This window comes from Dipodomys merriami, unplaced genomic scaffold (genome assembly GCF_024711535.1).
Source record: "Dipodomys merriami isolate MVZ:Mamm:240054 unplaced genomic scaffold, mDipMer1.0.p SCAF_28, whole genome shotgun sequence".
Classification (NCBI taxonomy): domain Eukaryota; kingdom Metazoa; phylum Chordata; class Mammalia; order Rodentia; family Heteromyidae; genus Dipodomys; species Dipodomys merriami.
The window spans coordinates 18,438,170-18,465,926 of NW_027204270.1; the positions used below are offsets into that span (position 1 = coordinate 18,438,170).

At 53.6% G+C, this 27,757-nt stretch overlaps 1 protein-coding gene across 5 annotated transcripts in view; it reads right to left on the reverse strand.

Annotated features, from left to right (window-relative positions):
- Positions 1-21,417, reverse strand: part of Arhgef10l (Rho guanine nucleotide exchange factor 10 like) — a 122,629-nt gene extending 101,212 nt beyond the window's left edge. For 4 of the 5 annotated variants that reach the window (XM_070037825.1, XM_070037824.1, XM_070037823.1 and 1 more), the window contains exon 1: positions 21,255-21,417. The gene's annotated coding sequence lies outside the window, so the exon portion shown is untranslated. Of the gene's footprint in view, positions 1-7,514; positions 7,612-21,254 lie in introns of those variants that run through there. The other variant, XM_070037821.1, reaches the window with a different exon arrangement.
- Positions 21,418-27,757: the final 6,340 nt, after the last annotated feature.

The following is a 27,757-nucleotide window of genomic DNA, read 5'->3' on the forward strand; positions in this document are numbered from 1 at the left end:
TTACTGGATTAACACCCAGAAAACCAGAAATGGTGCAGTGACTCGAACAGGTGGAGGACAAGCCTTGAGTGATAAAACTCAAGAACAGCACCCAGGCCCTGAGTTCAAGCCCCACACCGGGGAGGGGGGAGGGGGGAGAGGCAGAAGGGAGGAGAGAGGGGAAGGGGGTGGTGGACCGACTCCTTTTCCTCTTGATAATCTTTTTGTCAGTTACTGCAGAGGCCCCAAGACAGAACCTAAGAGGTAAAAGGAATAGATTTTCCTCTCGTACATAGCTCCCCAATACAGGCCAGGCACTGACCTGTGTGCCTTTTTGGTGCTTTCGCATTCAGTCCTCACAGAGTAAGACCGGGTCACCAGTCTTTGCCTTACTTTTACAGAAGAGGAAACCAAGGCACAAAGGTGTCCAGTGCAGAAAGAGATCTTGCAGGGAGTCATGGGCCTGTCTTTTCCCAGAGCCCGGCAGGCTCACACTTTTTGGGGTCCTGCAGGGCTCTTGCCAAATAAGCAAAAGGTTCCCAGACTAAAGGAATGCCACACTGCACACTGCTCAGAGGGGTTGTCAGTGGGAAGGAGAATGGAGGCACGGCCAAGCCTCATCTCTAAACTTGCCAAGTTTTCTCCACTGGCCATGCGATATGTGTGTAATTTAAGGCAAAAATAAACCCTGTAAGGGGGAAGTTCCAATGTCCTGGATAGCATCTAAGTACAGGAATATTTTTTTTTCTTCCATTTCCAGAGACTGTTATTTTCCTACTTAAATTAATCATTGTTTTCCTAGGGAAATTGAATGAAAAGCCACATTTCTAGCTAAGGCTCGGCCAGTCTGCCCACTTCAGACAATGAAGAGGAGGGTGGCAGGGAGGCTGGCCTTGTGTGCTAATGGCAGGAACGCAGGGTTGAATACCAATGAGGCATGCACTGGAACGGGGCTCTCGTGGCAAGCAGGCCAGAGACTGGGATCAAGAACCCAGCAATCCCACCTCGCTGGGCCCAGCCCATCACAGGCATGCACTGAGCTGGGAGTGTAGCTAGAAGAAGGTGGTGGGGCAGATGAACCTGGGGCAAGGGGGCTCGGGGTCCAGCTTTGACCCTGGGGTGGGCCCTACCCCCCACTGTGACCCCCTGGTCTGCCATGCATCACATTAGCCACATCCGGGCACTGTGAGGGCTGTCAGAAGCAGAGCAGGACAAGCCTGGGAGGGCAGGCAATGCTCTGGGACATAGGTCAAGAAGCAGTGTGCTGGAACCAGGCACCGGTGATGCATGCTGTAATCATAGCTAATAGGAGACTGAGATCTGAGGTTCATGGTTCAAAGCCAGCCCAGGCTGACCTCCAAAAAGCCAGAAGCAGAACCGTGGCTCAAGTGCTAGAGCACCCGCCTAGAGAGAAAAAGCTAAGAGACAGGACCCAAACCCCAAATTCAAGCTCTAGTACTGGGCACAAAAAAGGGGGGGGGGCAGGGCTGTGGGTAACGCAGAGCCCCAGGACTGTGGCCTCAGCCATGGAGTAAAGTTAGAGATAGCAATGTACCCACCTCCAGGCAGGGGAGGTGAGGATTTAGACACCCCCTTGCCACATGCTCCCCACTACACAAACAGGAGCCAGTGGCACTGTTTGTCCCTTCCTGTGACCCACTGCATTGCTCCTTCCTGGTGCCCAGCCTAGAGGGCCTTGGTGGGCCCTGGGATTCCATTCCCAGCCTTGACCTTGAGCTATGGTCTGACCAGCCAGCCAGCTATGACCACCCAGGACTTTGTGAACACTGGATGGACAGGCACTCATCCACTTCAGTGAGCTGTGACGGAAAAGCCCACTGCTGTTCTGGCAAACATTTGATGATTCTTCTCTTCCCTTCCCTCCTCAAAGCAGAAAGACCCCCAAAATAAGGGAGGGGGACAGAGGATGGCAGGAAGATCAGAGACTAGGCTATGATGAGTAAACCAAGCTGAAGGTAGATATAATAGGTACAGTCAATTGAGGGTCTTGTTCTGCCCAGGCTGGTTTCAAACCATAATCCTCAGATCTCAGCCTCCTGAGTTGCTAGGATTACATGTGTGAGCCACTAGCACCTGGCTCAAAACACTAATTTTAAGGTAAGGTCAAATTAATGTGATATAGATTCTACCAGCATATAAATAGTATGCTCTCTTGTCAACTAGCATGCTGTTATGGTGCTCAAATAATCACATGGTAGAGATGCATATATATGTCATTATTTGCATGAGGAGAATTTGCATAAGTAGAATTTTAGAGGTCTCAAGCTGGCAATCATGGTTTCCAGCTAAAAATCTTCCTGGACAGTATGAAAAGAAAAAACATCTCTTCTGAAATAGTTGTATTGTCAAAGAAACAAAAACATCACATAGTACATTATAAGTACATTAAAAACAATAACAAGAAAGAAAAAACAACTTGTGTCCCTGTCTTGGGGTTCATTTCACTCAACATCATCTTGTATGGTCATATGTACCATAGCTTTTGACCTTTTCTGCTTGTCCTAGACATGTACTAGGTATTGCAAATAAGGAAAACCATAGCACTGAGTGAATCACTGTGCCAAGTAGAGACTCGGTTTCAGCTAGGCACTGATGGCTCACGCCTGCAACCCTAGCTACTCAAGCAGCAAGAAACGTCAACCACAGGTAGGAAAACAGGTGACCCGCACAGCACAAAACCCTGATGGACAGAGCTCTGGGGGTTTCCATTGCTGGGACCCACTGACCCAAGGAAGAGCCAGCAAGCACTTCCCTGCTCTGCCACAGCCTGACAGCCTCTGGTTCACCTGGTGCCTGAGCCAGGTGAGTGCCCTGCCTACGCTCATGCCTCTCAGCCTTTGCATGGGCCATTCCTCCTGCCAGGCCCCTTCCCTTTATCCCAGCCCCCACCCCACCCTACGCTCCTGCCAGGCCCTGCACCTGCCTCCACCATGCCTAATTGTGCCACATCCACATTTCCATGATGGCTGTGTTTCACAGACAGCTTGTAAAGTTCCTAAGACTCAGCAATCTGCTTTTGTGTGTCAGTACCGGCTGACCCCAATGGCCACAGCCCAGCACCCAGGGAAGACTCTTGTCAGGCCCCTCACTCTTACGTTCCATCAGTGATCACAGACTTTGCATGAACAACCTCTCTTCCTCTCCCTCTCCTGTCACACAGTCCTGAATCCATCCCATCCAGATGGGCCACCCCAGACAGCTCCAGACACACACACACACACACACACACACACACACACACACACACACACACACACACACACACACAGCCTGAACATCTGCCTCCACAAGTTCCCCAGGTACCTCACTTTTCACAGTGTGTCCTCAGATACCACCACCACCCCAGCCTCCAGGGGCCTACGGTGTATGGGTGTATGGTGCTTTGATAGGTGGCAAAGCTACTCTCAATAAACCAAGTGTTGGAGCTGGGAAGGTGGCTCAGTGGTAGAGTGCTTGCCTTGCATGCATGAGGCCCTGGGTTCGATTCCTCAGCACCACATAAGCAAAAAGAAAAAAGCCGGAAGTGGGGCTGAGGCTCAAGTGGTAGAGCGCTAGCCTTGAGCTGAAGAGCTGAGGGACAGCCCCCAGGCCCAGAGTTCAGGCCCCACAACCAACCAAAAAAAAAAAAAAAAAAAAAAAAAAGTGTTGCCAGGTGCCATCCCTGTAATCCTAGCTACTCAGGAGGCTGAGATCCAGAGGATTGTATCTTGAGTCTAACCAGGGCAGAAAAGTCCACAAGTCACCATCTCCAAAACAACCACCAAAAAAGCAGGACTGGAAGCATGCCTCAAGTAGTAGAGCACCAGCAGAACAAGCACAAGACCTTGAGTGCAGAACCACTGCGCTAGCTACATACCGAGTCTCTTCCCCACCCCTTTCCCTTCCCCTTGCTGCACTGAAAGCTCATTTGCTCTGGGAATGATGTAACACATCCCCACCTCCAACTCAGCAGGGCCCATCCAGCACCTGCCTCTCTCTCTGCACCTGTGAGGACACCCCCATACCCCCAAATCGGACAGAATACAAGTTCCAGAGGAGGGGAAGGGGCTGTGGCTCAGCTGATCACTGCCTAGCCTCTAGTAATGTGCTGGAAACTGCTTATCAACCAGCTCCAGACTAAGCCTGCTAGCCGACTCCTGTGGCAGATAAATCCAAAAAAACTCTTATCTCCCATTAACCAGCAAAAGGCCAGAAGTGGAGCTGTGGTTCAAGTGGTGGAGCACCAGCCTTGAGTTTAAAAAAAGCTAAAGGATAGTGCCTTGCCATTCCTGTGGTGTAAACACACTCAGCCAGTTCTAAGCCACCAACACAACGTCACAGAATTGCACTGGAAAGAAATTCACACTAAGAGCTGGGAAGATGGCTCAGTGGTAGAGTACTTGCCTAGCATGCATGAAGCCCTGGGTTCAATTCTTCAGTACCACATAAACAGAAAATGCCAGAAGTGGCACTGTGGCTCAAGTAGTAGAGCACTAGCCTTGAGCAAAAGAAGCCCAAGCCCTGAGTTCAAGCCCCAGAACCAACAAAAAAAGAAAGATGTGCTAAGACTCTATTACATATGTCAAACACACAACACACGCATGTACACACAAAGGCACCTGTAAGAAATGCATACCTAATAGGAAAACATAATAAAGTAAAATATAATTAGGAAATAGTTGTGTTTATTACTTTTGTTTTCAGTATAATTCATGTAATTATAAATTTGTATCTCACTAATTTTTCTTAATGACTGTGTTTAAAAACCAGCTTGGGGGACTGGGAAGATGGCTCAGTGGTAGAGCACTTGCCTTGCATGCATGAGGCCCTGGGTTCGATTCCTCAGCACCACATAAGCAAAAAGAAAAAAACCGGAAGTGGCGCTGTGGCTCAAGTGGTAGAGTGCTAGCCTTGAGCTGAAGAGCTGAGGGACAGCGCCCAGGCCCAGAGTTCAGGCCCACCACTGGACCCCTCCCCAAAAAAAACCCAGCTTGGGGAGGTGGGGGGGGGGGAGATGGGAAGGGATGGGAAGGGGAAACAAAGGAGAAGGCAACAATGCTTGATAAGAAATGTACTCATTATCTTGCCCATGTAATTGTAACCCCTCTGTATGGTATTTTCACAATAATAATAATAAAGAATCCTAAAGTTTGGCCCGTCTGTGAGTTTGGCTCTGCGTGGACCTCAGACCCTCAGCTAGTGGCTCCAGCACATTTGTTGGCCCAGAGGGACTGGGAGAGAGGTGCAGAAACCAGGGAGGACTGAGCCTCTGGGGAGACCCAGGCTGAGTCCTGACCTCAAGGCTGAGGCCAGCTGGGCGTCAGTCAGTCTCTCACTCTGGGCTTTTCTTCCTTTTTAAAATAGGCCTGAACCGGTGCGGGTGGCTCACACCTGTAATCCTAGCTACTCAGGAGGCTGAGATCTGAGGATCACCATTCAAAGCCAGCCGGGGCAGGAAAGTCCGTGAGACTCTTATCTCCAATAAACCACTCAAAAACTAGAAGGCGCTGTGGCTCAAGCAGTAGAGCGCTCACCTTGAGCTGAAGAGCGCAGGGACAGCGCCCAAGCCCAGAGTTCAAGCCCCAAGACCGACAAAATAAATAAATAAAATAAAATAGGCCTGAGCTGGACACTGTGGCGAAAGCCTATCATCCTAGCTACTCCCGAGGCTGAGATCTGAGCATCTCACTTTGAAGCCTGCCAAGGCAGCTAAATCCCAGAGACTCTTATCTCCAATTAACCAGCAAAAGGCCAGAAGTGGAGCTGTGGCTCAAGTGGTAGAGCTCTAGCCTTGAGCAGTAAAAGCTAAGGGACAGCACCAAGGCCCTTAGTTCAAGCCCCAGGAGGGGCACACACATACACACACACACACACACACACACACACACACACACACACACACACACACACACACACACACACACACACACATGTTTTTTAAGGCCCTGAGCCCATTCTCAATCATCAAGGTTGTTCAAACAGAGATAGCAGCAGAGAAAGTGCTATTATCATCAAGTACTTGTATAAACATCACACATCACCTCTTTATCTAAGGATAAAGCTATCTAAGGAGATTACATTCTTTTCTACTCTGCACCTTAATGTTAGGTCGAGAAGCCCTAGCCAGGTCCTAGCACCAGCAGATCAGTGTAAGTGTTGGTTAATGAACACACTTGGATTTCTACAATTAACAATGTTCTGTGCCAGTTCAGGGGCTCCAATTCAGAGTTTCAGATAATACCGCAGGGTATTAACCCTTAACTTTTTCCACTTGAGCCACAGCTCCTTTTCTGGCTTTTTCCTGGTTAAACAGAGTTAAGATTGCCATAGACTTGCCTCCCTAGGCTGGCTTCAAATGGAGATTCTCAGATCTCAGCCTCCTGAGTAGCTAAGATTACAGGCATGAGCCACCAACGCCCCCCCCCACACACACACACACCAAGGGAGAACAGGAGAGCAGAAAGGGGTGAAGGATGGAGCCCGCTTTAGGACAAAGGGAACTGCAGTGCAGGGCCAAGGGTTTCAGATGGTGGGAAGGGAGCAGGAGCCCTCAGGACTTGGCTACCAGGAGGGCGGTGTGCCCATGGTGCCCGGGAGCCTGGGGACCCTCGGACTGTGTGGACACCGCCCCCCCCTTCCATCTCCTCTGTGTGCCAGAGGCCTGGACACCACGGGGCCTCCACTAGTGTGGACCCACGTAAGCGGTGAGCAGATGGGCAGATGGACACGGCGGCTGACAGCCAGGAGAGCAAGCCTGCATATTAACAGGCCCAGCAACCTGCCCTCCCCGCAGCGCAGGGACGGCAGATGGGGCCGGCCAGTGGGCCGGGCTCTGCTCCCGCACTGGGAGCCCTGGGAGCCGGGGACTGCAGGAGGACCACCCAGCGCTGCCTCCGGCTTTGGGTCAGGCAGTGTTTCCCGCCCCGGGCTCTAGCGCGATTCCAGACCTGTGGTGTCTTACTTAGGACCCCACCCTTGGTGAAGGAGGGAGGGAGAGAGGGAACGGGGCCTCCCTGGAGGAGCCAGCCCGGAGGCCGGCCTCTGTCCTCGTCGTCCCCACACATACCCGCCCAGGGCGGATGGAGGGCGCCGACCCGGAGCTGCTCCCCATCCACGCTCAGCTCTTGTCCCTTCTGGGTAAGGCCGGGCCGGGGAGGCCACGGGCGCCTGCCTGGACTCCGGGCAATCCAGGAGCCCTCCCACCCAAGGGCGGGGGAAACTGAGGCACCGGTTGGGACGGAGGTAGCCAAGCTGTCCCGGCGCGCGGAGCTGGAGGTCGCGCGCGCGCCCGAGGAGGGAGGGAGCGAGGGAGGCCCGGGCACAAAGGCCGCTGGGGCCGGGGGACCCCGGGGACATGCAGGGACCCGGGGCGGGGGAGGAGGGGGGCCCTCACTAGTGCCACCCCTCCGGGAGCCCCGCGGAGGGGACCGCGCCGGGGAGGGGCGCGCGGCGCACGGACGCGGACCGCGCGCGGGGGGCACCGGCCCCCCAGGCCCCGGGCGCACAAAGCCGGGCGGAGCCGGGCCGAGACTCACCGACCGCCGCCGCCGCGGGCCGCTCCGTCCTCCGCGCGGCTCACAAAGGCGCAGGGTGGCCGCCGCCGCCGCCGCCGCGCCTCCCGCTCCGCCGGCCGCCGCGGGCGCCCATGGCCCGGGAGGCGCCGGTCCGCCGCGCCCCGCGCCCCGCCGCGCCCCGCGCCCGGAGCGGCCTGGTCCCGTCCGCAGCCGCCGCGCACCGCGCGCTCGGCGCCGCCCCCACCCGCCCGGTCCCGGGGCGCCGCCGCGGCTGAGGTCACCGCTTAACCCCTAGTGGCCGGGCCGCGCCGCCGCGCCCCCGCGCCCCCCTCCCCGCTCCCCCCCACCACACACACCGCGGCCCCGCCCTCCCCCCCCCCCCGCCGCGGGGAAACTGAGGCGCGCTCGGGGTGAGGGGTGGCCGGGGGTCCAGGCTGCACGCCGGCCTCCCCCCGCATCTTCCCAACACCCTGCACCCGCGTGATCGCAGCCCCCCTCCTCCCGCTGCGCCTTGGGGGTCCCCACCTGTGCCCCCTCCATCCCGGGGCGAACACACACTTGGGATGTGACTCTACAGCCCAAATCGCCAGCCAACTAGCCACAGCCCTGTGGTCCGTTCCCATTTTTCCAGTGGGAAGACTGAGGCCCAAGGCTGGGAATCATTGTGTCACCCCCCCTTACCCCCCAACCAAGAAGGGAATTAAGTCAGCTCCTGGCACCCCTTTCTTCCAGCCTCAAAGCTGCAAAACCCTGCTCTCTCCACCCACCCCTGCCGGAATTCCAAAGAGGCCTCTGGATATGATGCAATTAATTACACTTATCGGATCGCTAATTAAGATTATCCCTGTTGTTATTAAATATTCCCTGGGTTCCTCTGGGCGCACAGGGAAATTCACACCCGCCTTAGGCGCTTCTACTCCTGGGTGGATTCTAAAGAGCTTTGCAGCTGGCAAAAGGCTCAGGTGTATCTAAATTGAAATCAGTCAGTCTGAGTCGGTTCATTCGGATACAACCAGCAAAAAGTTGTTCTAAAACTACTCCCAGCCTGGCACCAGTGGCTTGGCTCATGCCTGCAATCCTAGCTATGCCGGAGGCTGAAATGTGAGGATGGTGGTTCAAAGCCAGCAGTGAATTCTAGGAGACTCTTACTTCTAATTAATCACCAAAAAGCCTGAAGTGGAGCTATGGCTCAAATGGTAGAGTCCTAGCCTTGAGTAAAAGACACCCAGGGACAGAGCCCAGGCTCTGAGTTCAAGTCCTAGGACTGGTGTGCACGCGCGCACACACACACACACACACACACACACACACACACACACACACACAATACCTACTCCCTCCTTGTCAGGCCCCAGCTATTGAAGCTACCAGAGAAACAAGGAACAACAAGCCCCCAGCCCTGCTGGCCTGGCTCCCAGGCTAGAAGTTGACACCAATAAATAGACTTCTCCAGTGCGAGGAGAGCAGCGATGCAGGGCCTCCACTTTCTGAAATCATCTTATTCATTGACTTCTTGCCTTGTTTATTGTCTACACAAGAATATAAGCACCAGAGATCTTGTCCTAAGAGTTGTGCCAAGTCCCAGGCCTTGGGGACAGGAGCTGGCAGTAGGGAGGGAGTAAATACTTGTCAAGTGCTTCCTATGTGCCAGACACGGTGCCAGGCACAAAGGAACAACTAGGCTCCATCCATTTCTAGACAGAACTTCCACACCAGGACAAATAACCTGTGCCCATGAGAGGGAGAGAGGAAAGCTGAGAAAGCGGGAAAGAGTTCCACCAGATTTCAGCCACACAGTGGGTTTGTGGGTGCTGTTCTGAGACAGATGATGAGTCTCCACCCTGCACTGCAGCCTTTCAGAGTCTGCTCCAGCCTCCTCCTGGGTCATCGTATTCCCCTCTTGGTCCTGAACCCTCTGGAGTCTTGCAGCCTGGGATTGCCCACACCCTCCCTGGGTTGTGCCAAGCCTTAGCCTCCCTTTCCAGAACTATCTTGTGGCCCACAGACCTGGGGAAGCCTCTCCACGTGGCCTCTGCTCTTATAGGCTCCATAACTTGTAGTGTTTGCTTGTTTGTTGTTTGCTAGTACAAAGGTTTGGATTCAGGAACTCTCATTTGCTCAGTTTACTTGCTCAGCTGGTTCTTTACCACTTGTGCCATGCCTCCAGTCTGACTTTTTGCTGCTTAATTGGAAATGGAATCTCTAGGTCTCTTCAGCCTGAGTTGCCTTCAGTTTTCCCATCTCAGCCTCCCAGATTATAGGCATGAGCCACCGGCATCCACCTGCTCTGCGTGTTTTTATAGCTGTGATCCAAGCTTGAGGTTAGGGGGGTCATATCCAGGCTCCCCAGTGTCCTCTAGAGGCCAGCTCAGAGTTAGAGGCACCAACATTACAGAATCATAATGGATTCTGAGCAGACTCCCTCAATCCCACATCTGTAGAACTCTCTGGGTTAGAGCAAGAAACCACCAGCTCATAAAACAGCCTGCAAAAGCATTCTCTTTTGCCCATAGTAGTTTTGTCCTTGTTCATTAGTCTCCAGTGTTTGATCGTTGTGAGCTTGCCCATAAAAAGCCTGATTGCTGGCTCTCTGGTACTGCTGGGCCTGCGTTCCCCAGGCCTGGGGATGCCTTTGTGCTTCCACCCTCTTCCAATGGTTGAGAATTCGGGCTTGGATTTTCCTTGCTCCCCTCTGCTCTCTGCTTTTGCAATAAAGAATCCCATCTCGGAGCTGGGAATGTGGCTTAGTGGTAGAGTGCTTGCCTAGCATGCATGAAGCCCTGGATTCAATTCCTCAGTGCCACTTAAACAGAAAAAGCCAGAAGTGGCACTGTGTCTCAAGTGGTGGAATGCCAGGCACCAGTGGCTCACGCCTGCAATCCTAGCTACTCAGGAGGCTAAGGTCTGAGGATTGAGGTTCAAAGCCAGCCCGGGCAGGCTTTGATCCCCATTTAACTATCAAAAAGCAAAAGCTCAGAACCCAGGTCCTGAGTTCAAGCCCAGAAGTAGCACACAGGCACACAGGCACACAGGCACACACACACACACACACACACACACACACACACACACACACACACACACACACACACACACACACACCTGCCTCTGTAGAAACAAGTATCTGCTGAATTGAGTAGGCAGATGTGTTCATGGGGTTCAATAGCCACAAAAGGAATGAAAGGGATGGAATTTCTGGGAACATATCCATGTTCCAGAATATTCGATGAACCAGAATTGCCTGCTGGCTGAACACTCTGGAGAAAGCAGGATTTATTGTCGAAGCATCACCAGGAGTGATGCAACTCCTGTGGATGGGAATCAGGAATGTGTTCTCAAACTACAGTTCAAAATCAGCCAGGCCTCTCCATCACTGAGCTGGAAAGGGGTGGGAACAAGAGCAAGGCTGGGCTTTTTCACTGGCCAGAGATGGCTGAGTAACTTGTCCTGAACCCAAGGCTCCTCCTACTTCTGCCTCCTCTGATCCCTGTCCATCAGACCAGCCCTATAGTAGACCAAAAAAGGAAACTGGGCATCCATATGCAAAAAGTAAATGTGTGAGCTACATGTGGCAGTACACACCTGTAATCCCAGCACATTTAGAGGGAAGTTGGAGGCCAGCCTGATCAAGGATTATGGGTAGATAGTAGAGCAGACTTCCCAAGCCTAGAGACTACCCTTCTACAGGCTAAAGGGGCTGGGTCTCATTTTGATTGCTAGCTACAGTGAATTTATCTGAGCAAAATGAAACCCCCTTCTTCCCAGGATCCCTCTGCCCTGTCCAAGGAGGGCCAAGGGTTAGGGGTTTTGAGGGTAATTGAAAGGCACTGAGCACCCCTGGCCTCCCGGGTTCTTTGCAGCCCAGCATCTGCACTTACAGGCTTTGTGGGAAGCAAGTTGCTCTCTATGGCATGGGGGGGAGGGAGGGAAATGGTTTATTGTGGGCATGGTCTTGGTAGGCGTGGTCAGTGATGGACCTGCCCTGGGGATGGAGACCAGGAAACACACTGGCCTTTCCTGGAGCTCCTGCTGTTCACCCTCACCTGTTGTTCAACATCTCAGTGACAAATTAAATAAGCACACGATTTGCTACTGCATTGTCAAACAATCATAACTACTATTTACAAGAAGCAACTTCCTGTAGCAGTGATTAAGTTCTGGGATCCATCGTTCTCTGAGGAAAGGAATTATAGACGGGGATGGAACAGAAAACCAGACCGAGCCCGGTGGAGCTGGACAAATCCACAGGAGCTCCTAGCTCCAGTCCACCAAGAGGGGGTCACAGCAGGGACATCCCAACAGTAATGAGCACCCCCGGCGAACACATGGAGGTTTCTAAGTACCATTTTCCACCGAATGGAACCAGGGCTCCTTGGGGAAATGGCTGATTTCTCTCAGGGAAGACCAACTTGAGCCTAAAACATCTTGTCCTGCCAGACATTTCAGTCTGCTCAGAATCATGGGGACACAGCCGCCCACTCAGACAAGGCTCCACTAGCAATTGGCCTCCAAGGGCAATTTGAGCATCAGAAGACATCACGGCTGCACAGTTTGTGTTCCACAGGCTACAACAGGACACTGAGCGTTTACAGGGATGTAAGTAAATTAAAGGTAAGGAACCACTGCTGACATCATCTCAAAGGCCATCTCCACGAGATGCAGATTCACCACAAACCAGGGGGGCGGGGGGGGGGGGTGGTGGCGGGGCGCCATGGTACAGCCCGAAGTGGAGAAGGTGGGCCTGGGGCCTGGTCAGGAGGACTGGGAATGACGTCACAGTCTCACTCACTGAGTCCAAAGCGGGTCACGTGACACTGAGCATCCCTCCACATATCAAGGCCACAAACGTCAAGACAAAGCTGAGGATGTACACCTGTAATCTGCTCCTGCCTGCAAGCCTAGCTACTCAGGAGGCTGAGATCTGAGGATCAAGGTTCAAAGCCAGCCGGGGCAGATAAATCTGAGAGACTCTTATCTCCAAATAACTAACAAAAAGCCAGAAGTGGAGGGGTGGTTCAAGTGGTAGAGCACTAGACTAGAGAGAAAAGGTTCAAGGACAACACCCAATCTCTGAATGCAAGCCCAAGCACTGGTACACCCACAAAGACAAGATGTTTCCAGGTATTCCAGACAAGGTGTTCCAGACTCTAGCCTCCAGCCTCCTGTGGAAGCTTCAGCCTTCCTGTGTCTCCTCAAATGTGACAGAGCAAAGAGGAAAGGTCATAGCTTGGATAAAAGTGGGCCAGGACATCAGCAGTGGCTGCAAGAACCCTCATACCCTCTGCCCACCAGTCCAGCCCCCAGGGACCAGATGCAGGTGGAATGCGCAGAAACCAAGCCTGGCCTACAGCTGAAGACAGACATCTGCAAAGGCCTTGAGTTCAAGCCCTAGTACCAGCACACACACACACACACACAGCCCCAAAGAGGCATCTGTGGTTCCTGGGGGATGAGCAGGCGAAGTGCTTATGTGTTTGCTGAGCCCAGAAGTTGGATTGCCCTGCCTGGGCCTGGGCCTGGAGCCAGGAAGGACGAGAGACAAGGTCTCTGCTTCCTGGCATCAGGTTACTGCCCAGACCCAGAGCTCAGAGCCCAGGCTCCCCTCCCCAGCATGAGAGCCACCGGTCAGCTGACCACAGACACAGCCCAGGGCCTGTTCTCAAAGTTGCCCAGTGATGGAGGGGAGGCGGCACTGGCTGCTGACACAGAGAAGCGAGGGTGGGAGCCTGGGGTCACAGTGAGTGTCCAGGCAGAGGACAGGGGCTGGACAGGTCTCTAGCAGGGAAAGGCCTGGGCTGAGGAAGATGAACCCACAGCCGTCATCCCAATGAGGCTGGGAAGGGAGGTCTTCCCTTCCCCTCCCCCTCCTTGCCTGCTGGGGCTGGGGCAGGAGGTCCTGGCACAAACCCCAGAAACCTCCACGGTCCCTGGGTTTCACCGCCCAGGGCTCCCCGTTCCCAGATGAAAGACGCTTTCTAAGAGTCATGAAACCATCCTTGCCAGGCACAATGGGCCCTTCTGTGGCTGTGTCCTTCACACAGACTCCATTCCAGGCCCTGCCAGCGCTGGGGGCAGGAAGGCTATGCACTGGCGATTTGGACCATCCCCAGCCCTCATTAACGTCCTTGCTCTGCTCCGCAGCCCTCCATTGACAGAGGCCCACTGTGCAGCCCTGCCTACATCTTGCTCTGGGAATAAAGAAGCAGAGGCCCAGGGAGGTTAGGTGACTAGGCCAAGGACACAGCAAACACGCAGGGGTTGAAATCTAAAACCAAACTTCAGTCTCCGGTCCCTGTGGCCTCTGGATAAGGTGACCCTAGAGTGACCCTGTAGAATAGAGAGGCAAAGCTTCTGGAAATGGCAGCTTCTGTGACCTCAGGGCTGCAATCAGATGGGACCCGACCTATGAGCAGAATCACCGTGGGGTGGTCACTGAAGATGGGTGGTCCCACTTCCCTTGATAAAGACAGAACACCCGACACTGGGCCTCACACTGGCCCTCACACAGTCCCCTCACCCCCTCACCCACCAAGCCCCGAGGTCAGCCACCCTTGGACTAGGGGTGTGGCTCCAGTGATAGAGCACTTGCCAAGTGCTAGGCCCCAAAGCCAATCTGCAGCATCACCAAACAGAAACAACAACAAAACATGCTGGTCTCCCACGGCCAAACTCTTCTGCTCTGTGCTCCCCATGCCCAACCCCACTTCTTCTTGTAAAAACCCTACAGAACCTTCATTTCCAAGACCCCCCCCCCGTACAAGGAAACAGAGCCCAGAGAAGGAGGGAGCCTGCCTCAAGCCACAGAGCAAATAAGTCCCCAAGATCCAGCTAGATCGCCATATGGGGTTCCGCTAGCACTCTATCAGCAGCCCCTGCCTCCCCTCACCCCAGCCCTGAACAGAAGCCCCAGGTGTCACACAGATGTTCAGGTACTGAAGATTACAGTCACTCTTTTTCTCTATGTGCATGCTGGTGGTAGGGCTTGAACTTGGGGTCTTAGACTCAGCTTTTTCACTCAAAGCTAGTGCTCTACTACTTGAGCCTTGTGGTCACTTCTGGCTTTTTGCTGGTCAATTGGAGAAAAGAGTCTCATGGGCTTCCCTTTCCAGGCTGACTTAGAACCGTGATCCTCAGGTCTCAGCCTCCTAAGTAGCTGGGATTACAGGCATGCGCTGCTGGCTCCCTATGGCAGTCATTCTTCAATGGAAACTTCTACAACTGAAGTCCTCACAGCTCCACTCTACCAGCAGCCTCAGCATCAGTATTGTGGAGCTGGAGAGTGGGGTGCCTGGGTTGAACCTACTTCCTCCTACACCAGTGAGAGAACACAACCTCCAGTCCAGTCCTGTGTGCCCGAAACACTGCCCAGGTGTGTAGAGTGCTCAGAACCCTCCCAGACGCTAGAAATACAGCTGTACACAAGCCTGCCATGTTCTCCAGACACCAGTGGTTCATACCTGTAATCCTAGCTACTCAAGAGGCTGAGATCTGAGGATCACGGTTTGAAGCCAGCTTAAACATCCAGAAACATAGATGTGGCTCAAATGGGAGAGCACCAGCCTTGAGCAAAGAAGGTAAGAGAAAGCATCTAGGCCCTGAATTCAAGCCCCAGTACTAGTATACACACACACACACAAGACTGGACTGCCATGTCCCAGCCACATCTGTCCTAGAGGGACCTCCTGGCCCTCTGTCTGCTCCCACAGAGCTCCACCCATAGCCTTGCCCTGCACTACTGTCTCCTTTTGGCTTTCTGATGTCCTGCCCTGGGTCTGCACACATAGCAAGGAGCCAGGAGTAGTGGTGCATGCCTGTAAGTCCAACAATTGAGAACCAGAGGCAGGAAGATGAGTTTGAGGGCAGCAAGACTCTGATCAAAATACCAAAAACAAGAAGGAAAAATGGCCATCAGCAGGCCCCACCACACGATTCCTCAGGCCCTGAGACACCTCTTGTCTGAATCGGCAAACAGACATTAGCAGTGGCATAGGTCCCTGCAGCCCTGAGATCCATGTGCCCGGCCACCAGCTGGCTGAGCAGCGCCCTGTGAGGATCAGCTCGTGGGCTGCTCCACCCTGAGAAGCTGGCTTGGGGCCTGCCCTGTGTCACCACCCCTGTTACCCATCTCCGTCACTGCCAAGGACAAGCCCACGCAGGGCAACTCATGATGCACTAGTGACTGAGAGTCAAGCCCAGTGTTGGGTGAGCTGCTGCTCCTCCTCTTCCTCTTCTCCCCCCCCCCTTCTTGCTAACAAACACTGAGCATTTGCTACAAGCCAGGCACCACACCAACCCTTTCCTGCACCATTATTGCATCCACTCACAGCAATCACCAGAGGTAGGGACTATGGTCATCCTGTACCTCAGGTGAAGAGACCACAGGGTAGGAGACGGACTTTAGTGCCTGCTTAGTTAGCAAAGACTCCACAGTGCTCTGAGGGCAGGATCCTGTCTGTTTTGCACAGTTGTGTCTCCAGGATATAGAAACTGGCACAGAGTAGCCACAGTAAACCATGGTGGGTGGATGGATGGATGGTTAGGTAGATGGATAGGAGTTGGGTGTGAATGGCTGGAAGATGGGAGGAGGTAGAGAGAGAGGGAAGAAAGAAGAAAGAGCCAAGCACTGGTGGCTCACGCCTGTAATCCTAGCTACTCAGGAGGCTGAGGTCTGAGGATCGAGGTTCCAAGCCAGCCCAGGCAGGAAAGTCTGTGGGACTCTTATCTCCAACAGAGCACTCGCCTTTAGCTGAAGAGCTGAGGGACAGTGCCCAGGCTCAAAGTTCAAGCACCATGACTGACCAAAAAACAAAAAGAAGGAGGAAGGAAGAAGAAAGGAAGGAAGGAAAGAAAAAAGGAAGGAAGGGAGGGAAGGAGGGGAAGAGTGAGGGAAGAAGGGAGGGAGGGAGGGAAGGAGAAAAGGAGGGAGGGAGGAAAAGAGGGAGGAAGGAAGGTGGATTGGTAGTTAGAAGATGAGTGAGTAGATAAATGAAAAGTGGATGACAAATGATGGAGAGAGGGATGGGTGATAGAGGGATTGAAGATAGATGAGTGGAAGATGGGTGGAAGAGAGTAGCTAGAAGGAAAGATGGTGGGTGACTGAATACCATTAAAAGACAAGAGAAGCCCCAATGGACTGTAATCCCCCCCCACACACACACACAGAAGATGAGAAAGTACCCCGATGTCCCTACCCCTTAACAACAGCCACCAGTCCGATTAGAACGCGTCACTAGTGATTCAGGACAGCGCAGTGCCGCGTCCTGCCGTCCTGCCGTGGACCATTGTCCAGAAACGGCACGGAGTTGGGTGCCGGAGCTGCAGCATGCCCAGGCCTTTCTAGAGACTTCCCACATAGCAGGCTCAGCGGCCTGCCTGGGAGAACCCGTCCCCATCCAGCCCAGTGGCCCAGGTCATGACCTTCCCCTGCAGTGCCTAAACAAAGAAAAGTGACTCACCAAAGCTCCCCGCAGCTGAAGTCACAGAGCCGGGATTTGAACCCACGCCTGACCCACAAAGTCCATCCTCGTTTCCAGACAAGGCAGGAAGCGCCTGGGAGCCTCCTCCCCCGCAGACTGGCATCCTGGCTCTGCTCCTAAATTTGGCCACAGACTTAGAGCCGCTTATGAGGTGGTGACTCCATGCTGGCCAGTCCCTGGCCATCTGGAAGTCCAGTTCCCTCCTTCCTGGGCTTTGTGGCCATGCAGGGTGGGGCTGGCGGGATGCCAGAGGGCACCCAGAGGCCAACCAGAGCAAAACTCAGAGGCGTGGCTGCGAAGGTGGCTCAGTGGCAGAGTAGCACTCTAGCATGCATGAAGCCCTGGGTTCAATTCCTCAGTACCACATACACAGAAAGAGCTGGAAGTGGTGCTGTGGCTCAGTGGTAGAGTGCTAGCTTTGAGCAAAAAGAGGCTTAGGGACAGTGCCTAGGCCCTGAGTTCAAGCCTCAGGACTGTCAAAACAAACACAAAACAAAGCAAAAGAAAAAAATCTCAGAGGCTTTCAAAGCTGGAAGGAGCCCTAGGACCCATCCCATCCTTTCCCAGAGGGACAACGATTTGTACAAGGTCACAAAGGTCAAGAAGAGCGGGACCGGGAGCAGAGACCTACTCCTGGCCGGAGGCCCCCGTCCCTCCCCCACTGCGGCTTTACCCACAAATGTGACAGTGGAAATTCCTTTTACCAGATGGATCACATGCTTATCAGATTTGACTCATTTGGGGGACAGACAAGGAAGGGCATGATCTGGAAAGAGGGAACCCGGGGAGCTCTCTGTGCCTCCCTCCCTCCCTCCGGTGAGGAGCTGCATGCCCCAGCACGTGGCCCAGCTGTACTGGTCTAGGCGGGGAGTGAGGACAGGAGCAGGGAGACAGGGATCAGTGTAGCACAAGCAGAGCTCCTTGTGTTTCTGGTCCCCTGGGAACAAGGGCTAGCCTGTTCCTGAGAGAAGGAAGGATGGGGGAGGGGGATCCCCCAATCAGTGGAAGGACACAGGGAGGAGTCTGGGCAGGGAGCCCAGGACTCACGCCTGTTGGCCGTTGGCGGTGCCAAGACACCTGCCTCAGACCCACCTGTTCCCGAGTCTGGAGTCCCAGAATTCCAGGCTGCAGGCCGTGGGCTCCCTGGGGAGACTCCATGGTACTGGAGGGCTTGCTTCTGGGGGCACACGGACCAGTGCGAACACCCCCATTCCCACATTCTGGCCCCGTGACCTTGGCTGAGTTCAGTCTCTGCCTCCCCTGCACTGGACGGCCTGTGTTCCCGCATCCCACGGTGGCTGGGCAGGCGGGTACATCCGGGATCAGAGGCCTGGGGAACCAGCTCCCTGCACACAGTGGCACGCGACCACATCCGCGGCCCCCAGCTCCTGCCCCACACGGGGGACAGGGAGAGGCCCCAGGGGCCCAAGCAGCCAGCCCAGTGCTAGGTGGAGAGGCAGAAACAAGATCAGAACTCTGCTGCCCCTCTGTCACCACAGCCTGGACGAGCCCAGAGGTGCCACGACAGTCAGAAATTAAACTGAGGCACACATCATAGCTCACGCCTGTAATCCTAGCCACACAGGAGGCTGAGATGGGAGTATTGCGGTTCGAAGCCAGCCCACGGTGAACAGAAGTAGAACTGTGGCTCAAGGGGTAGAGCAAAACAAAACAAAACAAAACTAAGGGACAGCACTCAGGCCCTGAGTTCAAGGCCTAGTGCTGGCATAAATAAATAAATAATATATAAAAAGCTGGGACCTTGTCTTAGTTGTGAACATGACCTTTAGTGGGTGACCCTGGGTGGGGAAGCTTCCAGCCAGCTGTGTGACCCTGGGTAAGAGCCTTAGCCTCTCTGGTCCTCATCCTCCTCACTGGTGAAAAGGGGGTTGTCGGGAAGACTGTGCCAGGCCCCACGCATGGCATATGGCGGTACTAGGAAATGGAAACAGGGCCTTAGTAGCAGGGCTGGCCGACCATCTCAGAGTGCTGCTGTCGTGAGTTACGGTGACTGCACTTTGGCTGGAGAGGGGACAGCGGCTCACCCCAGCCCCCACGGAGGAGACCCACTAGCCGAATCCTGCTCAGAGGAACTCAACCCACTGGTGACGCCCCCACCCCACCCCAGCCTAGCTGCGTGGCCTCAGGCAGGCCACCCAACCTCTCAGAGCCTCAGCCGTAGATGTTACCATGCGCATGGCCGGCCACTTGTCAAACTGTGACGTGATGTAGGCCCTGCCTGGGCCCCCCCCCATTCCCCCATCCCCCTCCCCCCACCAAGGGTGTGCTCTCCACAGATGGGTTGGGCCAGGTGGGGGTCACCACACATCAGAAGCCATTCTGAAGGCAATAACCAGCCCAGGCCCCTCCTGTCCATGTCCCCCTGGGCATGCCCCCCCCTCACACTTCCCTGCCTCCTCTGCCCAGGGGACTCTTGAAACCCCCACAGTGTGTGTGAGACCCCAGGCTGCCTGTCCGCCACGCTGCCTCAACCCTCAGCTGGGCCCTCCAGCCCAGCCCCGGCCACCTGCAGGGCGTTGTGAGACAGAGGCCGATAGGATCCTACATGCAGGTCTGCCTGGGTCCAAATCCCAGCTCCACTCTCCACCTTTTTTCTTTTTTTGCCAGTCCTGAGGACTAAACTCAGGGCCTGGGCACTGTCTCTGAGCTTCTTTTACTCAAGGCTAGTGCTCTACCACTTGAGCCACGGTGCCAGTTTTTCTGTTTATGTGGCACTGAGGAATTGAACCCAGGGCTCATGCATGTTAATGGGCAAGCACTCTACCGCTAAGCCACCTTCCCAGCCACCAGCTCCACCTTACTCAGGGCCTGAATGCTGTCCCTGTGCTTTTTGGGGTTTTTTTTGGCTCAAGGCTAGTGGTTTTTTGTGTGTGTGTGTTTTTTTTTGTTTTTTTTGTTTTTTTTTTTTTTTTTTTTTTGGTTAATTGGAGATAAAAATCTCACACACTTTCCTTTCCCAGCTGGCTTTGAATCACAGTTCTCAGTCCACTTTCTCAAACTGTGAAATCCTTGTTTTGTTTTGTTTTTCCTTCTCTCAAACCCAGTGAAACCCTACTACTTTCAGATTGGTCAACTCCTCAAACTAATTGTTGTTTTGTCTTTTTTAAGCTGTGAAATCTTGAGTGTTACTTAACCTCTCTGTGCCTGTTTTCTCTGCTACAAAATAAGAATAATCAAACTAATTTACCTCACAGAGGTGTGGGGAAGGGGGAAGGCATTAAATGAGTTCATCCATGTGCTGTGCTCTCTTAGCAAAAAAAATCACTTAACATAAGAGCCCAGGAAGTACTAAATCATCATCCACTAAGCATTGGTCACAAAAATGAAAATCACTGCCTCCAAAGGCAACTAGCTGGCCATCAACAGAGGATCAAAGGCTAAACAACTGCCTGTCAAGATTCACACCCAGGACCTGAGCCACCTTCAAAATGCCATTGAATGCTGAATGCTAGAAATCCTAGCTACTCTGGAAGCTGAGACATGAGAATCACAGTTCAAAGCTAGTCCGGACAGGGAAGTCTGTGAAACTCTTATAAACTGCCAAAAAGCCAGAAGTATGGCTCAAGTGGAAGAGCACCAGGCTTGAGAGGAAAAAGCCAAGCAAGAGCATGAGGACCTGAGTTCAAGTCTGATACACACACACACACACACACACACACACACACACACACACACACACACACACACACACACACACACAAACACACATGCCATCCAATTATGAGCCCCTAAGACACTGCCTGGGACATTGCTAAGGTTGCATTCTTCCTTCCTGAGGCAAAGCCAAACTGCAGAAGCAGAAGAGCAAGGAAGGGGCGTGGGGCAGGGAGCAGTGCCCTGCCCCTTGGTTTCCAGCCCACCCATTCAGCCATCAATTCACCCAGTGACCTTGAGAGATTCCCAATCTCCAGGGCCTCATTTTTCCCAGCTGTAGAATGCTCCTGGCTATATCAAACTGTGTCCCCCCACCCCCAAACTCTGTGACCCTAAGACAGAAGTAGGTGGCTCCCTACCACTCCTGTGCCCTTCCAGGCCCCTTGGCCTCCCTCTGCCCACGCTGCCCTGACCCGCCCCGCTAGCCTAGCCAGGGGGTCAGGGTTATAGCCACGCACGGGAGGGAGCAGGGTGCCCCCTTCCCCTGAGCCTGGACCCCAAGGGTGTGGCTACCACAGAGACCCCGCCATCACCACCATTAATGTCCAAAAGACCACCCTGCAACCCAGGTGGGACAGAGAGAGTTTAAAACAACCATAAAACACCTGACCTGGATTCTGGATTTGGTTTGCAGGCTGATGGCAGTCCTCAGGGAAGGGGAGGTGGGGCGCAGGTGTGGGGGGCCGGGCCCCACTGGTGGCAGGAAAGGGTCCCCAGAAACAGAGCAGCTGGTAGAGACGGGCAGGAGCCCAGGGCTGGATATTCTGGCTACCTGCCGGACTGGGCCAGGTGTACAGAGACTCTGGTTTGTGAGTCACTCACTGGCCAGACCTGCCTAGCAGGCAGAGGGCGGGAGGCTGAAGGATGGGAGGGGCCCTCGCTGCCATGCCAGGGCCCAGACGGAGTCAGGCCCAGGAGGGCCGGGCTGGGCTTGACCATCCATCAGAAAGCTGGCCAGGGTGGAAGGGAAAAGCATGAATGAAGGTGGGATTCTAAAGGGGGTGCTGAGCAGCAGATACCCACCACTCTGCCCACTGACCAGGCTGGGGTGCAGGACACAAGCACAGGGGACTGGGAGTCCATCGTATGCCAGAAGCTTTTAACTGGAGAAGGCCAGGAGTCTGGGCCTGCATTGCACTTGCAAAGATCCAAATGTTAGTTGGTTGCTGGTAGCTCTCGCCTATAATCCTAGCTAATCAGAAAGCTGAGAACTGATGATCGTGGCTCGAAGCCAGTCAAGGCAGGAAAGTCCACAAGACCCTAATCTCCAATTAACCAGCAAAAAAGTCAGAAGTGGAGTTGTGGCTCAGGTGGTAGAACACCAACCTTGAGCAAAAAGGCGAAGGAAGTTTAGCCCTTAGCCTGAGTTAGACCCTGAGTTCAACCCCAGTACAGACACCCCCCAAAAAGTAAAATGTAAATCCTTGTCCTTCCCTGGGTAGCTGTGTGCTTTTGTGAAAGTGATCTGGAGTCTCTGAGCCTCAGTTACCAGGGCGGGCAGGGCCTTTGCTTGGATCACAGGACTCCTCTCTCAGGGATAGCAAGGCCGTAGCCTCAGCAGCTAACCCAGCCTGAATTCTTGTCAGGTTGGGGTTTGTCACTCCAGATTTTAGCTAACATCTACATGATTAAGAGTATAGCAACCAGCCAGGCACCAGTGGCTCATGCCTGTAATCCCAGATACTCAGGAAGCTGAGATCTGAAGATCATGGTTCAAAGCCAGCCTGGACAGGAAAGTAAGTCTATGAGACTTTTATCTCTAATGAAACACCAAAAAGCTGGAAGCAGAGCTATGGCTAAGTTGTAGAGGGTCAGCCTTGAGTGAAAAAGCTAAAGGATAGTACCCAGGCCCTGAGTTTAAGCATCAGCACCAACACACACACACACACACACACACACACACACACACACACACACACACACACACACACACACACACACACACACACACACACACACACACACACGGTTACTATAATACCTAGGTATGGAGTACACCTGTAATCCCAGCATTCAGGTGGCTGAGATGGGAGGATCACAAGTTGGAGGCCAGCTTGGGCTATGCAGTAAGCTTCTCAAGAAGATGACTACAATAGTAAACTGTATGTATATTCTGCTATAACTCTAGAACAGAGGGGGATAGGCAGGCAGGCTGGGCCAGCCCTGTCCAGCTCCTGGGTCTGCTCCTCCTGAGGGTGGGTCTGCCCTTGGGCCCCCAGGACACATGGAAGCCTTTGAAAGTGCATCTCCCTGGCTCTGCCGAGTCAGCAAGCACCCTGTCCCTTACAGTGGGAAAAATCCGCTGTGACCCTTGGACCCATATCTTGATAATTCAGTCTCTCTTCTCAATATCAGAATCATCTGCACATCATATTCAGTCTGTGTAAGGTAGATCCTTGGCCCTTGGTGGCAGGAAATGTTTTTCTGTTTGGGGGGGGGGGGGGGGCTGGCTAACCAAGACTTGAACTTGCGTTTTAGTTCAACTTTTTTTTTTTTTTTTTTTTGGTCAGTCCAGGGGTTTAAACTCTTGGCCTGGGTGCTGTCCTTGAGCTCTTCTGCTCAAGGCTAGCGCTCTGCCAGTTTGAGCCACAGCGTCATTTCTGGTTTTCTAGCGGTTGACTGGAGCTAAGTGTCTCTCCCACAGACTTTCCTGCCTGGGCTGGCTTTGAACCATGATCCTCAGATCTCAGCCTCCTGAGTAGTTAGGATGACAGGCGTGAGCCACCAGTGCCCAGCTTCACTCAGTTTTTTCAATCAGGGCTAGTGCCCTACCTCTTGAGCCATGCCTCCAGTTCCTCATCTCTGTCTTTTATTTTCATTTCTCCTTGTCAGTCTATCCCAGTTCAGGCCCAGCAGTCTTGGGGCCGGGAGATCCCTCACTAATGCCAAACCCTACCCCCACCCCAGAGCATGCATGAGCTCAGGTTCTGAGGATGCTTCCCAACGTTCCCGTGGGTCAGGTGTGCCGCTGGGGACACAATGCCCCTGCAAGGCGCCCAGGGAGGGATGAGAACCCCTCACGTGGGTGAGCATTCACGTGGCAAGAACGGAACAGAGAGAGGTTTATGGACCCCACCTGCTCAGTCTTGAAGCCTGGCCAAGTCAGCAGGGGAGAGCCAGCCGACACCCCAAGTTCCTGAAAGAGTAAGATTGCCTTCACAGCCACCGACACAGCCCCCAGCCCTCCCCACACATGACCATCGCCCCAACAGCCTGGGAGTCAGACTGGACAGCCATTTGGAAGACAGCAAAACTGAGGCTCAGAGAGATTAAGTAACTTGCCAAAAGTCACAGAGCTGGTTTTGGACTCTAGCTCCCTGAGTCTCTTGGAAAGAATAGGATTAAGGCTGCCAATCAACCGGGCACCCGTGGTTCACGCCTGTAATCCTAGCTACTCAGGAGGCTGAGATCTGAGAATGGTGGCTCAAAGACAGGAAGGGAAGTCTGGGAGCTCCTTATTTCCAGTCAACCAACAAAAGCCAGAAGTGGAGCTATGGCTCAAGTGGTAGAGCATCAACCTTGAGTGGAAAAACTAAGGGAAAGCATCCAGACTCTGGGTTCAAGCCTCAGTACTGGCACGCACACACACACACACACACACACACACACACACACACACACACACAGTTGCCATGGTATGGGGCAGGGAATCCCGATTCATTCTCAGCCAGGGGTCTTCCAACTGGCCCTCAACCTCCTAAGCCACCTGCTCTCAGCCTTGCTCATGCACAGAGCCCCAGCTGTGAGCATGCTGGGCAAGTTGAGTGCCACATGGGTATAGTGGGGACCCCACCCCCACCCCATCATCTCTGCCAGCTTTGGCAAACACAGGATGAGGCCAGAGGCCTTTTTCCGGGCAGCCTGCCAGTATGTCTCGGTGACAGATGCTCGGGTCCCATTTGCCACGGGACAGACAGCAGGGCTGGGCCAGTCACCTCCTCCCGCTCCCCTGGGGACAGCCTCCATGTCAGCTCTCTGTCTCTCTCCAGCCATGCAGTGTGACAATGTGTCAGGGGCCTACAACAAGGTCTGTAATTACCATGCTCCCCACCCCCACCCCAAGATGCATCAAACAAACCCAAGTTTGAATCCAGCTTCATTGCTTGCCGTGTAACCCCGGACAAGCCATTTGACCCCTTGGCCTCCATCTACCCATCTATAAAATGGGACCGAAGACTCTGACCTGAGAAGACTCTTATAAAAGCTTCTGTCAATGGACTCATTCACATAAAAGCACTGGGGACGCAGCCTCCTCCCGCCACTCACTCTAGGAGGATCACGGGGGTGGAGCCGGTTCGTCTCTTTCTTCTCTTGTCCCAGAAAAACCTGCAGGCATCAGGTTGAAGACTCACTTTTTATCATTTAACAACTTCTAATAAGCAAATTAGTGTGTTCCCTACAAAGCATTTGTTGCAATTTGTAATTATGTAGCCTATCTGGGCATTTGCTTAGATTGTATCTGTGCACCCTGAACTCCATGAAAGCACCTGTTAGCCTGACACCCGAGTCTCCACTGCTAAACCCAGAGCCCAGTACACACACAGACAGCTGATAAACACTGAACACATGAATGTGAGTAGCTGATCTAATTTTTTGCAAAATACAAGGCCAGAGAAACCCATGTACATTCCTAAGGAAGGCTAATAGCAAATGGTTCTTCTTGATTGTTTGTTTGTTTAGGGGCTATTACTGGGCTTAAAATCCTCGTGCTACCGGGCGCTGGAAGCTCACACCTGTAATCCTAGCTACTCAGGAGGCTGAGATCTGAGGATCATGGTTCAAAGCCAGCCTGGGCAGGAAAGTCTGTGAAACTCTTATCTCCAATAAACCACTAGAAAACTGGAACTGGTGCTGTGGCTCAAATGGTAGAGCACTCGCCTTGAGCTGAAGAGCTGAGGCCCAGAGTTCAAACCCCACAACCAACAAGAAGAAGAAAATCCTCCTGCTCTTGCTTAGCTTTTTCCCCTCAAGTGAAAAAGCTATCACTTGAGCCATACCTCCATTCCCAACATTGTTGCTGGTTAGTTGGTGATGAGAGTCTCAGGGACTTTTCTGCTCAGACTGACTTGGAACCATGATCCTCAGATCTCAGCCTCCTGAATAGCCAGGATTACAGGTGTGAGCCACCAGCACCTCATTGGCAAGCGTTTCTTATCTGTTATTTAAACCTTCTGCTAAGCTAAGCCCATTGATCAAACATGTGCAGAAGAAACTGGGTGTGGTGGCAGAGGTGGCCAGTGTACATCTACCATCCCAACCCTGAGGATCGTGAGTTCCAGGCCAGCCTGCACTACATAGTGAGATCCACCCTCCCCCATCTCACAAACACCAAAAGCAGAAATAAAAAGTGTAGGAGAAGTCCCCCGAGGGTGGAGGGCTCAGTGCTCTCTCTCTCCTGCCTAGCATGTGTGAGGCCTTGGGTTTGAGCTCAGCACCGGAAAAACAAAAGCAAATCAACAAAAACGACAACACAAAATAAAAAATACATGTGCAGGCAAGATCAAACTCTCTGCATGTGTCGTGTCTACCGGACCATGCTGGGCTGAGGGTCAGGGGTCGTGGGACAGAGGTGGGGGCGGTGGGGGAGAGAAGCCAGGAACAAACCTCCCAGGACAGCAGTATGGAGAAGGAGAATGGGACAACTTCCACTTCCCCTGTGCCCACCCCACCCCCGGCCCCCGCCTCCAGAACTCACCCCACATATTTATGACCGATTTTTTTTTAATTCGCCTCCTTTTTTCAGTGAGGCAAATGAGGCTCAGAGAGATGCACGCGTGTTGCTGGTGAGCACACAGAGAGAGGAAAAAGACAGATTATATTGGGAGCTTCTGTTCATTTTGGATGGGGTTGGGGGCAGGTTGCGGGGGGTGGGGGGGAGAGGGTGGGAAGGGGAGAGGCATCTACCCATCAACACTCTATCCCTGCCTGGGCAGGTCTCAGCAGCCACATCTGGGTGATGATGAGCCTCAGAACCAGGAAGGGGGGTGCTGATGACAGGGCAATCTGGGGTGTCTCTAACTTCCCAGAACTGCAAACGAAGATCTGAGCTCAGACCCACGAACCTGCCTCCTTGGGCTGTGGAGCACTGCTAGCGAAGCAGAGCATCGAGAAGCCGTGGCTGGCCACCTACTGGCTGCGGGGTGCTTTCCTAAATCTCTCAGGGGGTGCTGCCCACATACCCACTTCCCAGGCCCGAGGGGGAGACACTGTGCCCAGCCTCAGACTTGTCTGCCCCCAAGGGAAGCCTAGGGGACGGCTGCAGGCCCAGGAAGGGTGTCAGGGCTAGCGGGGAAACCGGAAGCCCAGGAAGCCCACACCACCCTCCCCTCACTCTGCATGTGGGAAACCCAAAGTTCACAACCTGTCCACCTGCAGAGCCAGCCCAGGCACCTCCCTGTCTGCTCCAGTCCCCTGTGGGGAGCCACTGGGGAGACACAGGAAGAACCATCCACAGTGGTGGTGTTTGTGGGGAGGGGGTCGGCACAGCACAGGCACAGCTGGAGCTCCTCAAGGCAGTACAGGGCCAACCTGTGTCCAGGCATTCAGCTCCCCTTGGCTACAGCTGGAGGGTGTCAGACGCCCCCTGTTGGTCACCAGGAGCAGGGCACCTGGTCAGTTCCTTGTCTCTGAATTGAGAGCAGGACCTAGCGTCCAGCCACTGCTAGAAGGAATATGTAACATCTCACAAGTAAAGGGCTGGTGTCAGCTGGGCACCGGTGGCTCACACCTATAATCCTAGCCACTCAGGAGGCTGAGATCTTGAGGGTCACAATTTGAAGCCAGCCTGGATAGGAAAAGTCTATGAAACTCTCATCTCTAATTAACCACCATAAAAGCCAGAAGTGGCACTGTGGCTCAAGTGGCAGAGCACTAGCCCTGAGCAAATAGAGCTCAGGGACAGTGCCCAGGCCCAGAGTTCTAGCTCCAGTGCCAGCACCAAAATAGATACATACATACATACATACATACATACATACATACATACATACATACACTAAATTAAGGGCTAGTCTCCCAGAGTGTCCCTGAGTAGCTTCCCGCTGGGTCAGGGGTAGGACCGTGACTCTTCCTCTACAGAGACGGGAGCAGGATCATCAAGAGATCTGAAGCTTG